At 35.2% G+C, this 17,051-nt stretch overlaps 1 long non-coding RNA gene across 1 annotated transcript; it reads right to left on the reverse strand.

Moving 5' to 3' along the window:
- Positions 1-2,568: 2,568 nt before the first annotated feature.
- LOC140168677 (uncharacterized) lies at positions 2,569-10,773 on the reverse strand. The gene is made up of 3 exons (XR_011861261.1): positions 10,432-10,773; positions 6,764-6,920; positions 2,569-4,215 (listed from the first exon to the last, which is right to left on the reverse strand). It is a non-coding gene; the product is annotated as an uncharacterized lncRNA (long non-coding RNA).
- Between the last annotated feature and the right edge of the window lie 6,278 nt (positions 10,774-17,051).

Raw genomic sequence — 17,051 nt, forward strand, 5'->3', positions numbered from 1 at the left:
AATACCGGTGCAAAATAATGCAACTGGGACTTTTTGTTCGTCTTCGCTCCGAAGTTTTTATTTTGTCTCTCCCCTCTCCTGACCAAGAAAGCTGGATACGCCCCTGTCCACTAGGAACATTTTGCAGATCTTTATGAGTGCCATGGTATGATATTACTGTTTAACAAACAACTGAGTCGAATTCAGCATCTCCAAATTAACTACAAATTTGCGATATTCCAGTAGAAATCCACACTCCCATTGTGGAAGGTTTTGGAAGTATTTTCCACGAGAGGAGCATGTTTTTCAAATGTAATTGGTCACAGTTAAGGGTACTTGCCCATCAATTTTATTCAGGGGTGTGTTTGAAAAACGGCACAGCGCATTAGTAAAAAGAATAAAAAATACTAAAATTTACACCAGGGTTCGAACCACTGAAAATGCATTATGAATGCTAAAGATTCCTATATTGTGCCACGGTGACTGTGGTTAACATTCGGCGATTTTCAAAGATATACATATCAACACGTTTCTAGTGTATTAAAAATCGGATTTTGATAGGAATACAGTCGTAGAAAGACATATGACTCTACTTGTCTGTTTGTTTTTCATTTAATACAAATTAATTTTGATGAATTGAACTGGTACGACTCTTAGGACTCGTGATAAACGACGATTAATATTGTAATAATAAAATGAAAACGCTGGGTCATTCACGACGTCATTTGTAATTCATGTCAAACCTGGGGAGTGACCACACACATCCGTGTATGTACGTGCGCAATCGATACGCAATGATCCAGACAATACCATTTGAATATACCGCCCTTATGTATGCATCTGCTTGACACATCTTGTCACTTGCAGGAAGATATACTATACCCTAATAGCAACAATAGATACCCCACCGTAAATAGCTCTCTTCATTACCTCGCTGTGTCAGTATATACGCGTAGTGTTGGTAATTTTGAACCATATTTTGTTCAAAAATGATAAGAAGGGACTGTTTTCAGCTAAAATGTTGGTTATCAGCAGATGTCCAATGATATCAGGAAGTGTTGCAGAAAGGTAAGCGTACTCATTATTTATTAAAAATATCACATATCAATGAATTTAAAATGGAAATCCAAAAATGAAATGTCAGGTCAAAATTCTCACCTTAGAATTCACATCATGAATTTCTTGACTATGATATTTAGTTGTGGGAAAAGATTACTTTAATATTTTGGCGCAAAAAGAGCATGTAGCCTTAATCATTCGGCGTGTTTAATGTTGGGAGCAGATGTGCGGTACATTGGCGAATAATTTCTATCCGGTCAGAAATTATCCGGAAACTTGGTCACTATAAACACTAGCCGTATTTGTATGTACCGTACATCGATGGATATTGGCGCGAGATATTTCCACTATAAACACACGAGGATAAACTGTGTGCAGTGTGCTGTATTACCGGAAGTAGCCTCTTCATGATGTGTCGGATGCACACAGAACATTCAGAACGCTTCTCACCCCCAAGAGTTATCAATACAGAAGCTACATGTTCGCACTGTGAACGGGCTGTTTAATAGCTCGCGCCACAATATTTACACACTCCCCGTGTGACCTAAGGGTCATTGCAAATGTACGATAATGTTAATTGGTACATGATTTGTGCGGTAAACTATGGCTCACTATAAACAGCAAGGGTTGCGGTGTACATACAGGAATCTTGTACACGATGTACTCACAACTCAGTATATTCACTATAAACACGCTGATTTTGAAACCCATAATCCCCGGGCCATAATCACCCTGTATTATGGCTTTACCAATATCAACTGGATTAATAGAGGTTACTCTATCTTGTATTCTATTCAAAATTGCTACTCCTTCTGTAGCCAACTCTTCCACAGTGGGAGTGTGGATTTTAAATGGAATCGCCCAATTGAGTGGTTGCCAAGTTTTATTCAAAGTCAAAATTTCGTACGCATATTGATTTGTTTTGGGGTGTTTTTTTTCAAAAGTCTAAACCATGACAACGCTGAAGCACCACTCATGATGGGTAGGGTTGTGCCAGGTCATGAAGACCTTTGCAGGTTATCAATAACGGTTTTAAATTTCATCCTTTGGCGTGCTGGAAACCAATGTACACCTTTGAGAACAACATGCCTTACTTACGTCAAGATTGGACAATGAAAGTTGTTTATTACACGGAATATCAGAATAATATACTAAAAAATCTTTAAACTGGTTCAAAACTCGACTGCATGTACTCACACTAAAATTCGTTCATATTTCAGTTGTTCACAAAGATTTATATTGGCTTCCAGAACTCGAAAGGATGAAATATAAAACGTTATTGATAACCTGCAAAAGTCTTCATGATCTGGCACCACCCTATCTAATATCTTCTCACACCATTATAGTCCGGGTCGTAATCTCAGATCTTCAGACAAACTACTCCTTTCTGTTCCTCACGTTACAACATCAGTTGTTGACCACGCTTTCTCCTCTGCTGCACCGTAACTTTGGAATTCGATCTTTACCTTCTGATCTTCGTCATTCACATACATTGGACATTTATAATAAAAAAAAGACTCAAGAATAATATTGGTTTATTTTATAATTGACACTGTTTATTGATAGTCATGTTCTTGTCTTAAATGTACATGTATGTGCATTACTAAAGTAAGTTATATCACAGTAAACACAACAATGTTTGGTATACGGGTTTTGGTTTTGGTCAATCTTTGAGTAACATTTTAAATGTTGGGTATTATTAAGTTATAAAGACGTTTTTAAAATGAAAAAAAACCTACAACAATACATGTACTCTAATGTCTTTTAATTGTTATTGTAAGATATGTTTAGCCAGAGAAGATGAGAAAAGAAGTCGCTCGCTGCCCACATCAAATAAATAATGTGTATCCGCCTGTTGATGGAAACAATGCTCTAGTCCGATTAATTAATTAATACGATAGGTAGCTTCGTGAGTCAAGACTGTCTAGCCCTAAACGGAGCATGCCCGGCTATCAATTTGTTACGTCAGTTGACCGCGAAATATAATTTCTGCTTTGTTCGGCATGAGCGGCTGCTAAGTATATCCCTGTCAAAAAGACCCTCATTTTGGATCCAAATAGCATTTTAGACACAAAACACGATTATATGGAGAAACTGACACGACTTACAATTTACTGATTGCACTGATTTTAAGTTTCCGTAAACTGCGATAAATATTCATATGATCATCATTTAAATTTCTTTTCCTTTGACCTTATGTTAACTTTACTGGAAAATAATGAATGCTTGACTTTCCATACCTTAACAAAAATGTTGAATTTGTTATGGGAGTGACGACATATAATGCTTTTTGACTCGTTTTAAAATTATGGTCACCCAGGTTAGTGTTTATTTTGTTTTTAAGGAAAAGGGTATGATTTGACTGCCATATTGGGAATTGGAGAATGAACAGATACCCGTGGAGGCTGCTATATACGCTCATTCGATCAGACTGAGTTCACATTGTATACTCCTATGTGAACTCAACCTGGTCGAATGAGCTTATATGGTATAGCGAATACCGTATACAGTATACTTCTATGTGATCGCAGCCTAAAGGAAGATTCAAGTGGTGTTTTACATACTCCAAAGAAAAGTGAATGGGATTAACTGTGGGCAAGCGGATTATAATGTTCGAGCGATCTCCTCTTTTCTCATAATTCTCTGGTTTAGCAAATGTTTGTTTTGCAAACTATTTTATCAACATTTTAATAACTAGCATTATGTTAGAATTATTTGCAGCAAGTTTTCACAAATGTTTTGAATGTAGTTACTAAAACGTTTCACACCCTTTATGATACCCTTTATATGACTTGACATTTTTACGTTTTGTGTTTGCTGGAAAATACTGTTTTTGTATCGTATTCTATTATATTTTTAATGTTTTACAGCGCCTTGGATTTATTTTTGGATAAGTGGCGCTTGGCAAATGCTTATTTCTATTTCTATTTCTATTTCTATTTCTATTCTATATAATTTAAGAGGTGTACATGTATCCCCTATCACCGTTATCAACCAAAATTAAAATCGTGAGCATGCAAATCTTGTTGAACCACTGTTAAAATCGGGTCCCCTAGAACGCAACTGATGCATGCAGTGAAGTAAACCCTGCGATAAATAAGTTAGTCCATCACTGCCGCAAACTAAGACAATGTTGCATCACAGTTGCCTAACAATCCCATTTCCAGCAAGTTGGAGCTGTAGGAATATGAAAATGTTATAATCTTAGTTTTATTACGTCAAGGAACTTGAATGAAATATTTGATGCGATCAAGCAAAATCAGTCTAAAGTGTGCCCAAAATACATTTGGTTCAAGATATGGCTACGAAATTTGGCATAACAAAAGCTGTATTGGGTAAAAAAGTCACTTTATCAACATCTTCTCTTCGGAATTTCATCAAAAAAGTTGTTCATGTGAAAGAAGAATGTTTTTCCTTCCATTTTTGCACAAAATTTTGATTTTCCACCCCCTTCACACATTATTTGGCCCATATCTCAAAACTAAGATTGCCGAATTCCGACTAATTTTACTTGATCGCATCACATAATGAGAAGGGCAAGTGGAATGACGTCATGATTCAACAATATGTATTTTAGGTCTAGATAATAGGTGTCATCAGCGGCCATTTTGGATCCGACATGATGCTATTCATTATGTTTGAATGATGCCAAAACAAGCCGCCCTCCCCACCCCCTCTAAAATTTCACTGATCAAGGACCCGATGGGTGAACGTGTGGATCCCTGGACAAGAAATTATTTAAGACCCCCTTGGGCAACCCTCAAACTGAGGGTTAAGAAATACACAGCACCTTGTTTGACCCGCGGTGGTTTGGGAGGGCAGGGTCGCAGCAAATTAAATGTGGGGCAGCCATCAATATATTGGGCGGCAAAAATAGAGTTATATATCAAAATCAAAATATAACGTAAAACATAACGTATTACTCAAAAAGCGAGGTGGCCATGGTCACCTTGTAACCACAGCCCCCCTTGCTACGGCCATGGGGGTTGTCCTTTCTCGCGCGAAGCTATATTTATTGTAAATTTTATTGTATACGACGTAACTGAAAATTTACTTCGTTAGATAGAAAGCAAGTTATAGTTATAACCAATGAAGCAGTAAAATCACCCTTGGTAGAAGGGACGGACAATGTTTTTATTTGGTATAGTAATGTCTTGAATGTGTTGAACTTTTATTGTGTATTGTCTTATCAGACACACACCACTTACAGATTAGAAAGGTATAATTTAAGTGGCATTTTCTAACCTGTTTTTAAATTATTTGCTAAGAGAATATGAAACACATGAACGTAACCATATTTCTAAAATATAACAGTATTGCCAAACCAGGATTTGACGAAGTATTTACTGGTGAATGCTTATGTCCAGTATTTACGGTATCTTTCATTTGCCAAAAGTCAAAATGGCTGCAATTTTATTTATTTGCGGCCTGGTTATTCCAAATTTACGCGATATTTCAGTTTTTCACAAAGTTTCTGGCTTTTTGAGTGGTACTAAGTGGCCTATCTGCGGTACTATGTAGGTTATATTCCTCGGTATTTTCACCCCAAGTCGGTAATTGAATTTACTATCATTTGGAAGTATGGTCAACCCTGAAATATAATATTATACAAATAATGAATGTTTATGAGTGCAATGGTAAGAATATTTTATGAGTTGAAAATGGAATGTTCCATTCAACGAAGCGAAGCTGAGTTGAATAGAACATTACATTTTTCAACGAATGAAAATATTCTTTCCATTGCACGAATGAAAAACATTCATTATTTGTTTTATATAACATCTAAGTAGATCTTTGTCATTTGATTGGTTGATTGTAATGGCCTTGCCATGCACGAGTTTAAAAAATCGTATGAATCGCAGGCGAGTAGGCCTTTTTTAGCAATATATTTTTGTATCACCCAAAAATAAGCCATTCAACATGTTCAATAGTATTATTATGGGCCTATTATTATTTATATCAGGCTTTCCTTACGCGGTAAAATACAATTTAAGCTTTCCTAGCCATAGGGCCTAACCAATGCGTATTGTAAGCTTACCTTTTCACTTTCTTGTTTTGTACTTTTCCCAAAGAGAAAAATCGGAATAGGCCTAGGCCTATTCACAGCTTTATTATTTTGTGGATGTGGATTATATTTCTTACGGTTATTCATTATCCAGAATTGCCGCAAATTAATTGTGTGGTTTTAATCACCCGTAACCCGTCAATACTAGTGTTGGTCGATCGGACTGAAAAAAACATGCAATCTCGCCATGCAATAGAACGTACGGAATATAACAAAATGCACGGTGCATATAACGAAAATGCAGGGTGCATATAACCAAATTCCACGGTAGTGACGTAGGCCGTAAAATAGTTTATTTATTGAATGACATGTGACCAACAATCAACCAATCAAATGACAAGGATCTACTTAGGTTTTATATAAAGACCTATTTCCCACTTATAATTAGTTATATTCTTATATTAAAGTCCTATACAAACATGTACTATGTGATATTTATTACTGCTCCAAAGTTGCAACTAAAGAACTTCAGGTCAAACAGCAAATTGATTTCCAGGGCATCATATTTCTAGTTTTATGGTAATTATAGTATAATGCTGCCCAATTTTTGCGGGCAAAATAATTAAATGACTGGGCATTTTGGGCAATGGGCAAATTGAATTTACTGTGAGGGCAAATTAATTTACTGGGTGAACAAATGCCCACCAAGTTTCCCGTTACCTTTCTGCCGTTACTTCCATGGTTGCCCTATTTCTTCGTCAAGTGGTTCAGATACAGATCCGTCCCATTCAGCCGATCTGCTCCTTTCAATTATTTCTTCTGTGCGCTTGTTGACTTGTTCGTCATTTGCATTGTCCTTCAGGAGATCCAGTAATTCCTTAAAATAAAGCAAATCATAATGATAATTATATTATTTAGCATTCCCCTATAAAATAAGTATTGTTTCAACCAGACATGTAAGGAATTCGCGGTAGACTTATATCAACTAATCATCGGGCCAGAAATCCCAAACAGCCAATCATCTTATTGACCAATGAAATCTTGATCTAATTGTGTGACCAGTGACCACAATTTTTCAAGTGGCAACAGCCTAAAGAGCGTCCGGCGGTACGTTTTAATCAATATCGTCCATCACTTGTCATGGTAAATGGTCAATCTTATAGACGTGTAAGAAAGCTTCCAGCAAACACAAAAACGTTTTAAAAACGTTTTAAATAAGTTATATTTTGGCTTTTGGTTTAGGTAAAAACGTTTTAATAACATTAAAATGTCGGGTTATATAAAGGTTATGATAACGTTTTAAAACGTTTTGTATGAAAACACACTACAACAATATTTTTTTATGTTTTCAAAAAATGTTATTGTAAACTATTATTGCAAACATTTTTGCCAAATATTTTGTCAATACTTAAATAGCATTATGTTAAAATATTTGAACCCGGCAAACACAGAAATGTTCTTAAAATGTTTTTTCAAAACCTTTTAATAACATTTAAATGTCGGGTTATATAAAGGTCATGAAAACGTTTTTAAAACGTTATTGCAAATATTTTGGGCAAACATTTTTCGCAAAATATTTTTCAACCCCAAAATAACATTCTGTTTAGAATGTTTTGTATCAAGTGTTCAAGAATGTTTTTGGAATGTTATTAAAACGTTTTTATACCCTTTATATAACCCGACATTTAAACGTTTTCTGTAAAACATTTTTGTTTGCTGAGCAGTAGATTATCAAAAATGTTTTTAAGGTTATGAAAACGTTTTATACTCTTAATATACCCTTTATATAACCCGACATTTAAACGTTTTCTGACAACCTTTTATAACCTTTTGCGAATGATGTCGAAAACGTTTTGTGTTTGCTGGGTTACGCGTGTAAAATCTTAGACGCGTAAGATTTCACACGCGAAGATTTCTTACACGTCTAAGATTGATGATTGTAGCGATGGACGGTATCACCAACGTGATAGCTCGCAAAAACACCTTGAAGACTACTGGCAACTCGTACTCCAGATACCATGCGCAGTGATCGATCATTAAGTAAGGCGGGATAATTAGTTCACTTCAGTTATAAGTTACGAAGAAAAGCACACGGAAAAACATAATCTTATTCACTATTATTAACCGGCATAATTATGGCAAATCATAATGGGGTTGGATTCAGTCCATTCACTTAGCTAAAAGTATATGAATTAATAAGACAAAGAAGCGTGTCATAGATGAAGGCGAACAGTTTAAAGTGATTCATAGATTAGATTTTGCTATTTTTGACATCTGTGGACATCTATGTACCAAGCTGCATCCATTATTGACACAGCAAAATGGCAATATAAAGTTTGCTTACACATTTATAATATCTATGTGTTGTACATTAAAAGCATATCCTGATAGGTACATTCAGATTAGGAATGATGTGGAGCTGCGAGATTTGATATAGGGACGTGTTTTAGGCACTTTTCCTAAAAAACCTAATTTTGGGTAAAAAATGATTTTTGTAAGATATTGGTGTTTTTGACATTTATTTCACAAGCCACATCAACTGAAGTTTATTTTATACCTCTCTGTTGTTCAATTATATTCCTAATAAGATTGCTAAATCTACAATAAGTAAAGGTAACATGTGTGTGCGTGTACACACTGCTACTGCTAGTGTATTTTTCAAGAAGTGCCCTTTAATTATCATAAAATCACAGTTAGAATTTTATTCTCTCATTGGACTGAGGGGTGACAGTTTTGTTTAGTGATGGAGGAGCACAAACCAGAGGACTGAGACTTTTCTTAGCATCACCAATGCTCATGTTTAAAACTTGCTAAAAAGTGGTTAGGCCTATATTAAATAGTATTATTTTCAGGGTTTTTTTCGTCTGTTTTAAGGAATAAAGTTATTATATTTAGATGTATTATTATAGATGCATGAGTGGCACATTAGCATTACATTTAATACTTCCAAAGACTCAAACTGAACAGGACACCGATACCCCGAGTACCATTATTAATAGGCCATTAGGACCTTGCTGGTCAAAAGAATATTCAGTGAAATCTGCATGTTTCAATTTGACATCAAATGAATAATGACCACTGAATAACAACTACCACTTTTCAAATCTTTAGTTAAACCTTGTTTAAATGTACGATACGATACGACATCAATATTGGGACCATTACTACAAATGAGGTGTCATAATGCACAGAAATAAATAAATAAAAAAATTTTGCTTCGAATGCATAGCCCAAATTTGGCACTGATTTTCGAATGATCTTTCATTAAGGGGGGTATTTTCTTTTTGGGATATGTTTATATGATTAATGATTTCATGACCATTATATACCGACATTGCATGACCAAAACAAAAAAAAATCCAAAAACGTACGTTTAAACTTTTTACATTTTGCATTTAGGTCAAGTGTGCAAATTGGAACAAGACATTATGCTCCACCATCAGTCCCTGAAAGAACTGTATCGTCGGAAACGTAATTGTGTGGGTATTTTAACGCCACAACTAAAAATAACTAAATACCTGGTGTGGTTGAGGAATAAATCAGCTATCACAAAGTGAATTTCGATAATTAACCATACCGTTCATGAGATACAAGAATTTTAAGAAACTCCCTCATTTTCAAGCCTTTCCACGGATTCAAATATTAATCGATGGTCAATTATAGTACAGTCAGAGTGCTAAGGCCATCTTGATTTAATAATTCGTCTCAAAGCCAACGCGCGCATTTAGAATCGCCCGGGTTTTTTCGCGTTATTCCCGCTGGATTGGGTAAATTTCAGGGTTTTTCCGCTGCTTTTCCCCCGATCCACCACACAACAATCTCAAGTCTGACATCGGCAGACGTCAACATAGCCCAAAGCGTAAATCTCAATAAAAAAATCTTTATCTTGACCACATTGCAACCTCCCTGAGAGATGAAAAGGTGGTCTATCCTTGCCACAGATACACAAAATTGAAGTAAAAGAAAAATAAATCAAAAAAAATAAATTAAAACCGCATTCCGTATTAGGTTTTTAACTTGGGAAGGGCTTTGAGACGAACTAAGATTAAAAATAAAGATGGCCTAATCACTGCACATCATCAGCGCATGATGCGTCTGTTGTCATTGATAGATATTGACTCCGTGGAAAGGCTTGAAAATGAGGGAGTTTCATTAAATTCTTTTATTTCAAAAACGGGGCGATCAATTGTCAAAATTCAAAAAGAGTGTGATAGCTGATATGTTCCTCAATATCACCAGTTATTTAGTTACGTTTGGTTTATGCGTTAAAGTACCCAAACAAAATCAGTTCCCGACGATACAGTTCTTTCAGGGACACCCTGTATGTACGCTCTCCACTCAATGACTGCATACAGAAGGGAAGGCGCTATTTATATAGACAGACTTACTTTAATTTCCAGTAATTCAACGTGTTTGCGTAAAACGTTTCGCTCTTTTTCTTCTTCTTGCGACTTGGAATCAAGTTTGGCGTTAATTGTCGACGCGAAGAGCACGACGGCAACAAGTACCACGTAAAGACGAGTCATGATGGTTAGTGCTGGTTTACTGCAAAAAGAAGTTACAAATACTCTGCAGGAATATTATTCGCAGTGTTGTCTGCTATACCGTTTCAAAAACTAAATAATCTAAAAATGGGATTTCAATCTAAAATAAACCGTAACTTGAGAGCAGTGCAACTAGACAGAGCGCGAGCTGGTTTAGATTATTGTACTTCTGCAACAAACAAGCAACTATACAGAGGCCCGGCCCTATAGTACGTTTTCTAATGTTTATCATAATCACCGGTAATGGATATAATTATTGAAGACCAAATTAACAAGACTAGTTTGTGTCTGACGTCAGGGTAAAGGCGCGCCATGATTGGTTGCTGACCTGCGCAGTACGGCATTTTTAGTCTGGTTGAAAGGACGTCTTATAGTCCACAGCAGAACATTTTACCGTCCCATAATACATTGCTATATCACGCCATAATTGCAACCATTATCTGAAACTTCTATCAGAGTTGCTGCTGCTTAAAGATATATAGGTGACCTGATTGACCCCCCTCACTTCTTACTATTAAAATTAAGATTTTTACATCAGAAGAAAGCTCATATTTTTCTCATAATTCCAGTCAAATTTCACGCCTAAATTATATTCCATTTAGATGTTATGAACGAAAAAGTGATAGGGTCATCCACTCATCCTAAATTGTGGTATACCACACATACCGTTCTATGGACCATTGTGAAACACGTTTTTACTTCTAATATCAAAACGGCTAGTGCAATTTATTTTGGATAAAAAAAAAATGATTATTTTGGTATAGGCTTCAATGTCAGGTACAAAACACAATACGAAAAACCCTGATCATCTTTAATAATAATACTGCTTATTTCGGGTGGGTTTCCAGAATTACGTGCGTAGCTCTACAAGCAGTATCCTGTCCTGCATCACAGTATCCAGGTTAGATACTTCCGGTCCAGTGTCCTATTTGGGCACATCTGGCATCTACATTTTACATAATAATAAGGACGTCTACCGGGTATTCAGAGCAATAATTTACTTTTTTTTTTTTTTTTTGCTTTATATGTTATAATATACATTGGTTTGTGGACACTGGAGTGAGGCATGCCGGGAAGGCAATGTTTTCTGCTGCGGGACTATTAGCTAATCGAATTGAATTCAACATAAACTGAATCCTTCAATTCTTAGTGCGTATGATACATTGTCAGTTAACCTGAACGTTGACCGACTGAGGGCAGCAGTGTAAATCCACCATTATACAGAAACTTGTGTAACATAATAATTATTCTGTGAAATCCACTCACTGATTATTTTGATGATAATGTCAATATTCATTGATTTGCATAGAACATTTAATATGGACAATAATGGTGGCCACACAAAATATTGATGGGATCAAAAGAACTTAAACAAAAGGAACTAAAGAAAACTGAAACAAAAGAACTGAAAAGTGAAATAATAACTTGTTGCGCTTGTTGGAATCTTTTTGCCATGTTTAGCCCAGTTTGTCACTTTTAAAACTGGACCATCGTCCAATTAAATGCTTGTAACATTAATTCTGGACGTCACATTGGATTCAAATGGGTGTCATAATGTTCAAGATTTGATAGTCTATTAAAAACAACATTTACCCAGATATGGTTTAGTTTTAAAATTATGATTATTTTCCAAGTGTATGGATACTTTCTGGGCGTAGTATAGTTAAATGCAGGTGTTGCACGTTCCTTTCGTTGTATACTAATTTTCAACAAAAAATACCCAAATTCATTGGTCGCCACTGAAAACCCACCCATCAATATCCATTCAAGCGCATCAGCAGGAAAATCATAGAGCGTGTTTCTACAGAGCCAAATACCGTTTTGGAAACGGTATGGAACCGCTAATCACTCCTGTGGAAACAGCCTCCAACGCCTTTTTGCAACGCCTTTTCATCGCCAACGGAAACCTCGTTGGAGTAGGTTTTGCCGTTGACGAAGCGGGTAGATTTTCTGTGGAAACAGACCGAAGCGGTAACTTGCCGATTATTGAGCAAAATCAAACAAAATGGCTGTTAATCAACATGTTAATTGGACAGACAACATGACAAAAACGTTAATAACAGCCTGTGCAACATAACAAGTCCAAACTATTATGTAAAGCCACAATTTCTCCGTGATCATGGTGATACGGAAAAACAGAAAAACTCATGGAATTCGGGGTTTGCTCACGGAAATTTGTAAATGCTACAAAATAGTGCAAAACTGTGTAAAATGTAAAACTTTTCTGTTGATTTGCAAAATATAACAAAAAAAGGGATTATTTAGCAATAATCAACCATTAAACAATCCATTCTAGCATTAATTCTGGTCATACTACCGTAAAAGATAAGACAAAATACACTTTTAAAACATGTGTTTATCATTCAGATTAAACGGTATGAACACGCCAACGGCAAAAACCTGTCTGTGGAAACAGCAGGTTAAACGGTAAGATAGCGGTAAGATAGCGTTATCCATTTAGCGGTAACTTAGCGGTGCGCCTGTAGAAACACGCTCATAAACAACATCAGATCGACCTTAACCGATACATAAACAGATAGCCAACAGATATCTGCTCTTGTTTTCTTTAAACTCCCATTCGCAACTTAGCCTCAAATTTGCAAAAGACATAAATCTTTAAAAAAATGTTTAAAGTGTATAGGGCTACAGTCAATTATCAATCCTTTTGTTTTTTTATGTCGAGTATATGCAGGCATTAACAGCTGAAATCTAGGAGATAACGCTGACGAAACTTCGGCAAGGCACAAGTGACCTGGTGAAGGGGGTCGCCGTAGATATCTGGTCGGGGTATTTTTAAAGGGCAGGCAAGTGTAGCCGACAATCGGGCGTTACCCTAATCGGAACCGACTGTAACGAGGTCTTTTATCATGGATCATCTGCCCCACCATTACCAGATGAACCACGGGGAGAGCGCATATTTGTTTGTTTGTTTGTTTGTTTGTTTGTTGTTGTTTTTTTTTGGGGGGGGGGGCTTTATTGAATGTTTGAGTTGACATGGCTGTGGATCCAGTCATTGTATTTTATATGTGCAATTCTCGCTATTCGCAATAAGGGCGCTGCCAGCGGTTTGCGATGTAATCGTGATGTATCATGGGAAATTCGTGATGTATCATGGGAAAAGGTCGACATTCAAGTCCGCGCAATACGAATATTACCATGCTATTACATAGGAACACGTGACAATATTTTTTAGTTTGTCAATATAACGGTATTACACGCAAATCGATAGAGAAAAAATTAATTGTGCACATTTCAAATCACATTATTAAGAGGCATTATCTGTTATTTTGGAGAATTTTTTTAAAATGTTTGCCACGGTCAAAAAATGGATTTCCTTTAAACTTTCATATTTGATGCACCTTGACCTGAAACAAACACACATGAAATAAATTTTGGAAAAATATCCCCGTTGCCATGGTAACAGCCAAATTTTAATTTTATGCCTATTTTCACAATTTTGCATTTTTCAGCAGTCAATTTGTCAAGTTTTGAAGCCAGTGTTACTAATATACACAATATATATATACTGTTTTCTTTATAAGGTATGAATAGGTCAAACCTTAGATGCCGCATTGAAAGTATAAAAATAATCACCAGATGTCAGGGTGGGTTATACCATTTATTTGAAATAGGGGTGTTTTTCAATTTTATCAAAGTATGAAAATATACCAACTTTGTATAGCTCATAAACCATATGGTAGTGCTCCGATTTCAACATCGACCACAGCATGTCGAGATGATACATTGGTTTTGTGAAAAAGTTACATTTGAGCTTGGGGAAAACACATCTGTATATACAGTGTTGCCAGACATTTTCCTATTTTTCGAAATTCAACACAAATCTCACCTTAAGTTAAATGATGTGAAAATGAAACATCATCCTTTCAAGGAACATTTATTGAAAGAGAGTTTTTATTCATATCAAATTTGATCAGTTATAATGGTCAGTGTTGTTCTAAACCACATAGGTGTTGCCATAATTGGGGTTTAATTGTGATTTGTGGATATTTTCAACTGTTTACAAGTCATAAAAATAGCAAAATGCATTTCTATAATAAAGAAAGAAACATCGACCTCGTGATGTTGAGATGATACATTGGCCTTATGAAAAAGTTACTTTGATCTGGGGGGGTGGGGGTAAAACATCAGTTTATACAGTGTTGCCAGTATTTCCTATTTTTCAAAATTCAACACAAGTCTCGCCCTAAGTTAAAAGATATGAAAATGAAACTTCACCTTCATACGGAACATATTTTTTAGAAAGAAAGTTAATTTCATATTCAATTTGATCATCTGGGATGGTCAGTGTTATTCTAAGCCATATGGGTGTTGCCATAGCTGGCGTTTAATATGACAATTTAGATATTTCCAGCTTTTTACAAGTCTTAAAAATAGTACACATCCTTAAAATTATTGTGGAATGAACGCAATATTAAGGTTAGAAATTAACCTAAGAACACTTAGTATGTGAATTTATATTCTAAATTTGAGTTCGGAAAATATTTCCTTCTATACAGTATTGCCAGATATTATCACATATATTCAAAATTCAACGTATGTTGAGCTTTTTTCAGCTTTTTTCAGCCTTTCCAGCTATTTTTCAGTCTTAATAATGCCAAAATACAATGACATGCATTCCTAAAATAAAGATGTGAAAATGAAACATCGACCTCATCATGTTGAGATGATACATCGGTCTTATGAAAAATTTACATTTGAGCTTGGGGAAAAACGTCTGTTTATACAGTGTTGCCAGATATTTTCCTTTTTTTTCTCGAAATTCAGCACTAGTTTCACCTTGGGTTGAAAATGAAAGTTTATTAGAAAGAAATTTACTTTCATATTAAATTTGATCAGTTGTATAAATGGTCAGTGTTGTTCCAAACCACATGGGTGTTGCCATAATTAGGGTTAAATAGCGAGGTGTGGGTATTTTGAACTTTTACAAGTTTTAAAAATACCAAAATACCATGGTATGCATTACTTAAAAAATATGTGAAAGTGAAACATCAACTTCACCATGTTGAAATGATACATATTTGGTCTTATGAAAAATTTACACAGCTTTAAGCTTGGGGAAAACATATGTTTATACAGTGTTGCCAGATATTTTCCTATTTTTTTCGAAATTTAACACAAGTCTCACCTTAAGTTAAATGATGCGAAAATGAAACTTCACCTTCACAAGGAAAGTTTATTAAAATTAAATTTACTTTCATATTAAATTTGATCAGTTGTATAAATGGTCAGTGTTGTTCCAAACCACATGGGTGTTGCCATAATTAGGGTTTAATAGTGAGATGTGGATATTTTTTTAAGTCATAAGGGTTCAAATAGCGACGTTTTCACATGTTTTTGTGGACATGAGAGCACATCAGACATATATTGAAATTTGCGATATAATACACATTTTATGGCAAATGATTAAAAATTGACAATTTTGAAATTTAACAGATCTCAAAAGTAAATTGTATAAATCTAGTGATATGTACTTAAAGTGTATGTAGCTGGAATGAAAAGCCGTCCATATGAAAATTTGACCTTTCGTATTGAAGATATAGATTTTTTCACCAAAACACCTAAAAATGTAGGTCTTTTGGGAAAAAATCTATATCTTCACTATGAAAGGTCAAATATTTCAATTAACATTAATTAATTGATTAGTGGTCGGCTTTTCATCCCAGCTACATGCACTTTAAGTACACATCATTAGATTTTTAAGTTAACTTTGAGGACTGTGATATGTCAAAAAAAAAAAAAATTCAATATACATAATTTACCCTAAAATTTTTTTTGTATTGCGAATTAAAAAAAAAAAAAAATCAAAATTATTTTATATAAGGACATTCCTCGTATTTGGTATGTCTGATGTGCTCTCAGGTCCGACAAAAATACTGTGCAAAGGTGGGAGACCAACCCCTTAAAATACAACACAGAAACATCAAACATGTATACTTTAAAATATACATAAAAGCCATAATTTTTTACCAATATACACATACTAGCCAGGCTAAAATAAATTAAAATAACATAAGATTGTTACATTGCAAAAAGATGCATATAAGAGTAAGATAATGTTTAAATTACGCCTACCCCATATTATTAAAGCCCATCCCAACTATACTTGCAAAAAAGATATGGGGAAGAAATGGGCAAAAAACTATATAGATCCAGCAAATGTCTCGAAAGATATGAGAATAGTCAAAGACAATAATGCACAGAACATTTTCACAGCCAGACAAATTAATGTCCAGTTACTTTTCCGGGAGGAGCTCGCAGGAGAGTCTAAAGTATGACATTTAAAGTCATGCTGAAGAAGAACTGACCATTGAAATGTTGCATGATATTGTTGCTAATTCTCTGTCATTCAAGCATCCCCAATTAATGTTGATAAAAGTTGTCTGAGGAAATATCCGTATCAAGTAGAAAAAGAGGACTACTGGGCACAGTATACCTATCACATG

Source organism: Amphiura filiformis, chromosome 13 (genome assembly GCF_039555335.1).
Source record: "Amphiura filiformis chromosome 13, Afil_fr2py, whole genome shotgun sequence".
Lineage (NCBI taxonomy): Eukaryota > Metazoa > Echinodermata > Ophiuroidea > Amphilepidida > Amphiuridae > Amphiura > Amphiura filiformis.